Here is a 7,893-nt window from a genome sequence, read left to right as displayed (position 1 = left end):
CCCCTACGCTCTGCTCCTCTACCCTCCCCTTCACTCAGTTCCCCTACACTCCCTTTCCCTACACTCCACTCCACTCTCCTCTCCTACACTCCCCTATACTCTCCTCCCCTACGCTCCCCTACACTCTCCTCACCTACAATCCCCTCCCCTACACTACCCTACGCTACCACACGCTACCCTACACTCCCCTACACTATGCTCCCCTACAGTCCCCTACACACACCTCCCCTACCTTCCCCTTCACTCAGTTCCCCTACACTCTGCTCCCCTGCCCTCCCCTTCACTCAGTTCCCCTACACTCCCCTTCCCTACACTCCACTACACTCTCCTTTCCTACACTCCCCTACACTCTCCTCCCCTACGCTCCCCTACACTCTCCTCACCTACAATCCCCTCCCGTACACTACCCTACACTACCATACACTACCCTACACTCCACTACACTCTGCTCCCCTGCCCTCCCGTGCCCTTCCCTGCCCTCCCCTGCCCTTCCCTCCCCTCCCCTTCTCGTTTTTACCCTTCCCTCCCCTCCCTCCCATTCTCTTTGTTCCCTCCCCGTCCCTCCCGTCTTCTCCTTTCTTCTTCTCCTCTCTTCTCCTTTCTTTCACAAATTGCAATGGAGAACAGGGAGAAGCATCACTTCCAGTCACTTCCTTTGTTCTCGTAGCTTGTGTCACTGCCTGATTCGTGGCAATTCATCAGCAGGATCCAGAAGCGTTCCAGCTGCTGTGCTACTAGGTGAGCAGCAGTCTCCAAGTGGCAATCACGGACTTCTTGCTGTGGCTCGGACACGGCACTTTCAAGTCCACCCTGGCTTGGCCATGTCCTCTTGCTCTGTCCCCACCTACATTACAGTTCTGCTTAGAAGCCGAAGCACGGTGCTGAAGTACTTCCACTCCTTTCATTTGCAAGGACTGAGTTTGTCTAGCCAAGTGGTTTCTGTCCATAGAACACAAGAAAGAGGTTTTGGTTAGAAACAACTCAAGGAGGACTTCTTTTCCACATGGGCAAGGAATAGTCACGCTTTGCTAATGGAGACTCCAGTGGAAGAGAGAATGACAGATCATGCCGAGAGCTTTGAAATATCCCTTGGGGATGCCTAGTGCAGAGGACCAGAGGAAAGCTGTCCAGAGGACACCAGAGAGTCACTCTGAATTACTTCCTCACAGACACATGTCCTTACTATGTCTGATATGGCTTCATGTCTGATATGGCTTCAGCTGGTTTCAGGGTTCTTGTTCGCCTAAAACCTAAATTCGCAGTTGTAAATGAAGATGGAAAGATTGACAAATGTATAAATCACTGATGGGAAAAAAAAAAAAGTGCTTTGAGAACTTTGGCCATTAGCCCTGTCAAAGTACTGTCCTCTGAAGCAAATGCCTTCTTCTCTTGATACCTAAGGAGGTAAATCAATCCAATGTTGTAACATTAGAAAAGCAAACACTAAACACAAGCAAAGGAGAAGAACAAGTAAGCAATTGCAATGCCTATGGGGCTATTGCAGGGTTAGGCAAAGAACTATTGTGCCATGAAATCTTGGGATAGAAGAAATATTATGTGCATTTTTTACTGTTTCATTTGTTGAGCTCTGTTTGGAAGGGAGTGAATCTGTCAGGATTAGATATCTAATTTAGAAGTGGAATTAAAATTGTTTTCTTTTTTTTTTTTTCCTCTTGAGTTCACTCCTTCTTATTGGATTTCATAATAGAATAGGTATATATTAAAAAAAAAAAAAAAAGATTCCAAGCAGGTAATCATATTCACAATTATTTTTTCAATCCAGAAACAATAGCAAGGATGAGCTGAAAAGTATTTCTATGCCATTAGAGTGTCAAGGTGTGTCCCATACATTAGTAACAGTCAGAGGATTCATTTTGGAGAACAAAAGCTATCTTGAAAGAAGTAAAGACAGAAGTAAATATGTATGCATGTATATCTCCCTCTCTCTACAGAAACCTAAGAAACTCGTCTGCAGGTTAGCTTCTTGCTCTCTCTTCTCAAAGTTCTAGTGAATACAGCATCAGTGTGTGTTCCAAACATTACCCTCAGTCCAGCACGGATACACACGAGAGGTCAGTCTGCAGGTTGCGCAGGCCAAGAAACTGCTCTGGCTTGATGGGAAGAGCCAAGGCAGAAGTTGCTGTCAGAGAAAAGATGCTGTCAAAGCGTGTCACGTCCATGCTAGAGCCTCTCTCCCACCATCTAGCTCTACTGCATCTAGATGCAGCTATACTAGAGCGTCGCTACTTAGCCAGTCTGGGGGATCTTAGGAGCCTTCTGAAGACCCAGAGGAGGGGCTGTTTGTCCTTTCTGTTTTAACAGCCAGGGAAAACTCTTACCGTTTGACACAGAGTGGCTGAAAAACACATAGTGGACTTGCAATCTTCACAGCTTCGAAGCAAGTGGAGATTGTGGAGGTTGTGGAGTAACCAAGGAAACTGTTGATCTAGAAGCAGCCTACAGATTGTGTTTAGCCAGGGCCTTGTATTGCCCTTCTGGCTGATCTGCCAGCAATTCAAGAAAGTCTCCCTGGCAAGCCAGCCCTGGAGTCACCCAAGACTTGGTGAAACCCATGAGATTGGAAAGGAGACAGTTGCACTCCGTAAACTGCAGGTTTCTGTGCTTTTTGCTTGCTTGCTTGCTTGTTTTCCAGGCTGAATTGGATTAGCTGGACAAGTTGGCAGCTGCCTACAGACAAATACCTTATCAGGAGTCTAAACTACGGGATTGCTCTAACTGAGAACAAGGAATTGGACTTGACATCCTTTGGAAGTCTTTCCAGCTATGCTTTCTACCACTACAGAAATGCACCTGATTCTTTCACAAAGCTTACGGGTGCTGACTGCAAATAGTCCTCATCATTCTCCATTGCCTTCCTCATCTCCATTCTCTTTTGGCCCGTGAAGCTTTTCCGAGCAGAGATGAAGATCAGCTCTAATACGCAGTCTGGCATTGTGCAAAGGAAAAGAAGAATCCTCCTGAAAACTCTTTGCAACCTCACCCGCCATCCCCAAAGCAAAGAAGAGCAAAAGAACAGCGCTTGATCACAGCAAGCAGAAACTCGAGCATAGGTCTCCTGCAAGTGTAGCGGGCTTCAACAGCTGCCAAACAAGCTTAAGGAGCACACCCAGAATCAAGTCCATCCAACAAGTGCTTGAAAGAGTTAGGTTTTCTTAGGCGTGAGGAATGAAAAAGAAAGCAAGAACTGACCAGTTACCAGCACACAGTTTCCCTCGAGCTTGCTTGGCTTCATTCCACACCTGAGGCTGGGCTCCCAAGCAGGATTGAGCAGCATTGTGCAGAAATGACTCCCGAAGACTCCCGAAGTGAGCCTGCAGGGGCTGCCAAAGGCAGCAGCTCCTCAAGCACTGCTCCCACACGGCTCCCTACCACGGGTTCCATCCATCCCCCAGGAGCAAACTTGGTCAAACTAAGCCCCTTTGGAGATATTGGATGGCAGGCCTTACCAAATGCCAGACAAAGGAGAAGATCTAACCCATTTAGGAAACCAATATTTGCAACAACATCTTACAGTTTTGTGCAAGCAACTAGAACAAATCAATGTTTTAGGCACTAGACCTTTTATTTGCCTCCCAAGGGGAAGGATGCACTTGAATCAATATTAGTTGCTGTATGTGTGTAAATGAGGCAGGTAGAATTGAGACTGAGCACGAAAACATTTGGGGAAAGACTAAGGTAATTAGGTGATTAGTCTAAGGTGATTACGTAAGGTAATTCAAGATGACACCTCCTGGGGTTTTCGAGAATTATGCAACAAAATAACCTTTTGGTTTCCCAACTTTTCTTGGCTTAAGCAATTGTTTAGAGGAATACTGATCTTCTTTTTAATAGTAGTAGTATTGACTTGTGTAGTGGTACAATGTGCATTTTGGTGCTGTATGAAGGACTAGATCGTTATGGTACCTGGAAGTGTAACTGAAACAAGCACCAAGTCAAAACTGGTAAGAATTTTATGAAAACTTTCAATCAAGAAGGATTGTAATAAGCCAAAGAATTTGCTTAGGCTCAAGAAAAGGGGGGACTTGAGACAGGGAACAAGATAAAGACTGGTGATTCCTCGGTCTGATCTAGCACCATGATATGTTAAGGACCCGAAAGACGTGGAAGTGAAAGACTGTATGTATACATCATGGAACTAGCAAGACTGACTTGACTGCTCCGATCTATCGAAGACAGGAAAGGCCAGATTATCAGCAAGGAAGACTTCTGCCCTTCAACAGAGGACCACCAGAGTGCGCCGCATGACCACCCAAGGACTCCAGTCTGCATACGAATAGAGAAGGGAACCTACCTGACTGATTGTTCAGAGACCTGATGACTATGCAAGAGACTTAGAGGCTGAATGAAATGAATATTACTAATACAAGCATACTTCCGGTAACCCTTAGTGTGTGTATTAGACAGAGGGATCCCCCACACACCTGGTGCTGTAATAAAGAATACCTGCTTAATAACTTTGGTTATTGAGTTTTCACGGCGTCAGTGCTCACCTATGAAACAATTGGAAAATTGGCACTAGGTAACCAGATGAGAAAAATGCCTGGCAGCACCAAAATAAGTCACTGGGACAGGCAAGAAAGATGTCTGGTGGCACCTGCTGAATACGCACAACTGGAACAAGTACTGATCCCCAGAAGAAGTTGTCAAGAGCAGATGAAATCAATTCCTGCTCTTTTTGGGAGGGAACAGAAAGCTTGAACCATCAACTGAGGAAAGAAGAAAGAAGACTGAGTGATTAGGAGAGGCTCCCAGGCATGAACACCTTGGCCTTGGTGACCAAGGACCACCTAATTGCATTGCCATCTGCACTTAGCACATCACCTCATCTTCTGTGTTGTATGCTCACCATTTATCGAAAGTCAGTTTGTTAAGAACTCATTGGTTTGTATTGGTAAGGACAATGACTGGCAATATTTAAAAACCAAGTATTAATAGCATGAATTACTTAGGAACTTCAGTACTTCTTTCAAAGCTTGAAACCGCCCTGATTTTTCTGTCTCTTAAGCACTCCAGTCATAGGGATGTCCAGCTAATTCCCTGGATGATGTATGAATCTAGATAGTAATTTGTAACACTAAGGATCTGACCTTTCCTTTTCAGAAGAAGATTATGTATGCCATTGAACTTGCTGATTTTATTATAGTTTTCCTTGGATTCACCAGTTGATCTTTGGTAATGCTTACATGGAACACAAAAGTTAATCAGAAGGAACACTTTCTTTACCAGGTTGCTGGTGCTGCTGGTGCTGTTATTGGCTTCTTCCTGATTTCTGTTGTTCTATGTGTAAATAATCTGTTTGTTAAATAATGGAATTTCACATCATTTTCTTTGTTATCTTACTGTGCAAAGACTATTAGAAGCCTAACCTATTTAACTGGGGGGAGACTCAGTTTCAGATGTCATTCAGAATAGCTCTTGCTAAATATTTGTCTACCTTTTTCTGTATTATAACAGAACATGTACAGGTGGAATTCTGGATTACAACTTTCCACAAACTTACCTGAATAGCCAGATGATGATGATGATGATGATGATGATGATGATGATTGTTATTATTTCAATTTATTTATTTATTACTTTGTGTGTTCATTTTAATGGTAGGTTAGCTTGACTTCAAGTTTGTAAATGGATAGTTTCACTTTCTGTCTTCGGAAAATTAAAATTGTTGAATGGCAAGTGCTTCTTGAACAGGCATTAATTAAAACCTGCTCTCCCAAGGAATGCTGATGAACCATTGTGGTACAAGAAGTTTGTTTCTTCAGGAACACACCTAGATCAGCTGAAGTAAGACCACAGAAGGCTGCAAAACAGAGGAAACTCAGGTGTATGGATTTCTTCTTTGCATAGTAGCTGAACCTCAAGCTGAGCCTCATTCCCAGCCTCCAGTTCTATGACATCAAAACACTCTCTCATATAGAGAGCCACACCACCCCCCCTTCTATGTTTCCTGTTCCTTCTGAAGAGCCTATAGCCAGACATTGCAGCACACCAGTTCTGAGAGTGGTCCCACCAAGTTTCCGTGATGGCAACCAAGTCATAGCCTGCCTGCTGCACGATGGCTTCCAGCTCCTCCTGTTTGTTACCCATGCTGTGTGCATTAGTGGAGATGCACTTCAGTTGGGCCATTGCTTTCTCCTCTGGCCTAGCCATTGTTCCCCCTGGCACACCTCCAACAAGCCTTATTTCAGCCCCATCCCCCTTCTTACCTGGTTTAAAGCCCTCTCAATGAGCCCTGCCAGCTTCTGTGCTAGGATCTGTTTTCTCTTTAGAGATAGGGACCCATCTGCAACCATCAGGCTGGGTGCTGAGTAAAGTGCCCCATGGTCAAAAAAAAATATTTCTGTGTTGGCACCAGCCTCTGAGCCACGTGTTTATCAGGTGGGCTTTCTGTGTCCTCTCTGTACCCCTCCCTGCCACCATAGGGATGGACAAAAACACCACCTGTCCTTCTGCTCCATCCACTAACCGTCCCAGTCCCCTAAAGTCCCATTTGATAGCCTTCAGGCTTCTCTCTTCAGTAGTATCACTGACAGCCAGGACTATCAAAAGAAGATAGCAATCGGAGGGGCAAACCAGGTTGGGAAGCTCTCTGGCAATGTCCCTGACCCTGGCCCCAGGGAGCCAGCAGACTTCCCTACAGGTAGGGTCAGGCTGACAAATAGGTCCCTCTGTTCCCCTGAGAAGGGAGTCACCCACAACAATCACCCTTCTGTCTTTCTTGGTGGAGGCAGTCTTGAGGCATGGAGTTGACTTTGTCACCTTAGACATCCTTCTGGGTAGACTTTCTACCTCTTCCTCACCTACTGGTCTCTCAAGCTCCAGGGCCTCCAATCTGGTATTTAAGGGTACCTGGGAAGGTGGGGCCGGTAGGGGGGGTTGCTGCTTGCAAGGTCGAGCAGGGACCTGTCTCCATTCCTCCTCAACTCCCAGGTCCCCTCCCTTTGCCTGACAGCAACAGGGCAGGCCCCCCCCCCCCCCCCATTTGGGGTGTCTCACCCCAGTACCTCTCCTTCAGGCATGGCAGGGAGTTGCTGCACCAGGCTATCTCCCACTCACACGCCCTGATGGCCCTCAACCTCTCCACCTCCTCCTTGAGCCCTGCCACCAGGCTGACCAGGCCATCCACCTACTCGCACCTCACAAACACGGTGTCTCCGCTGCCCTCAGAGGGCAGCAACAGGCTCAGGCACTCCCTGCATATAGATCTTGATATGCAGGTAAGAAGTGCTGCTTGGCACAATGGTCAATTTTTGACAGATAAAAATGACTGAAATGAGCCAGTCAGATGGAAAGGTCAGGTGAAAAGCAGTCAGGTTCTTCCTGCTTGAAGAACTGGACCTGAAAAACTCTGGCACCTGCAGAGCACTCAAAGGGCAGTCAAGCATGCTGTCTACTAATGCAGTTTCAGCCCACAGCTTCAGGATGATTTGTGCTAAGTCATGCTGTGGAGGAAAAAATCACCAGACCTTAAAACCACTTGAATTTATCCTTGCTTTTAAGGATCAGGGCACCTCCTAACCTCTGCTCTCATGTTTTCAAAACTGCAGTGAACATGAACTTAGTTTGTTCATGTTTAAATCCTCAGTGCACTGTGGTTCATACTCAGAAGATGATTACATAAAAACCAGAACACATCCAAACAGAACAGCCCAAGAAAATAATGCTTACAGAAATGTTGTGTTAATGTTCAATAACATTTATTGTATTCCCAACTCTACGTGGTATATGTTCACAAAGGAAGACGGTCATAGCTGCCGCTGTAACAGGAGCTGGCCATTATGTCATCAGGAGAAAAGAGACTATTGCAAAAGTGTCAGTCTTGTTAGCTTCTCAAATATGCCAATATGCCACATACGCTGCTACAAAATCACA

This window comes from Anas acuta, chromosome Z (assembly GCF_963932015.1).
Source record: "Anas acuta chromosome Z, bAnaAcu1.1, whole genome shotgun sequence".
Lineage (NCBI taxonomy): Eukaryota > Metazoa > Chordata > Aves > Anseriformes > Anatidae > Anas > Anas acuta.
This window is presented reverse-complemented; position numbering follows the sequence as displayed.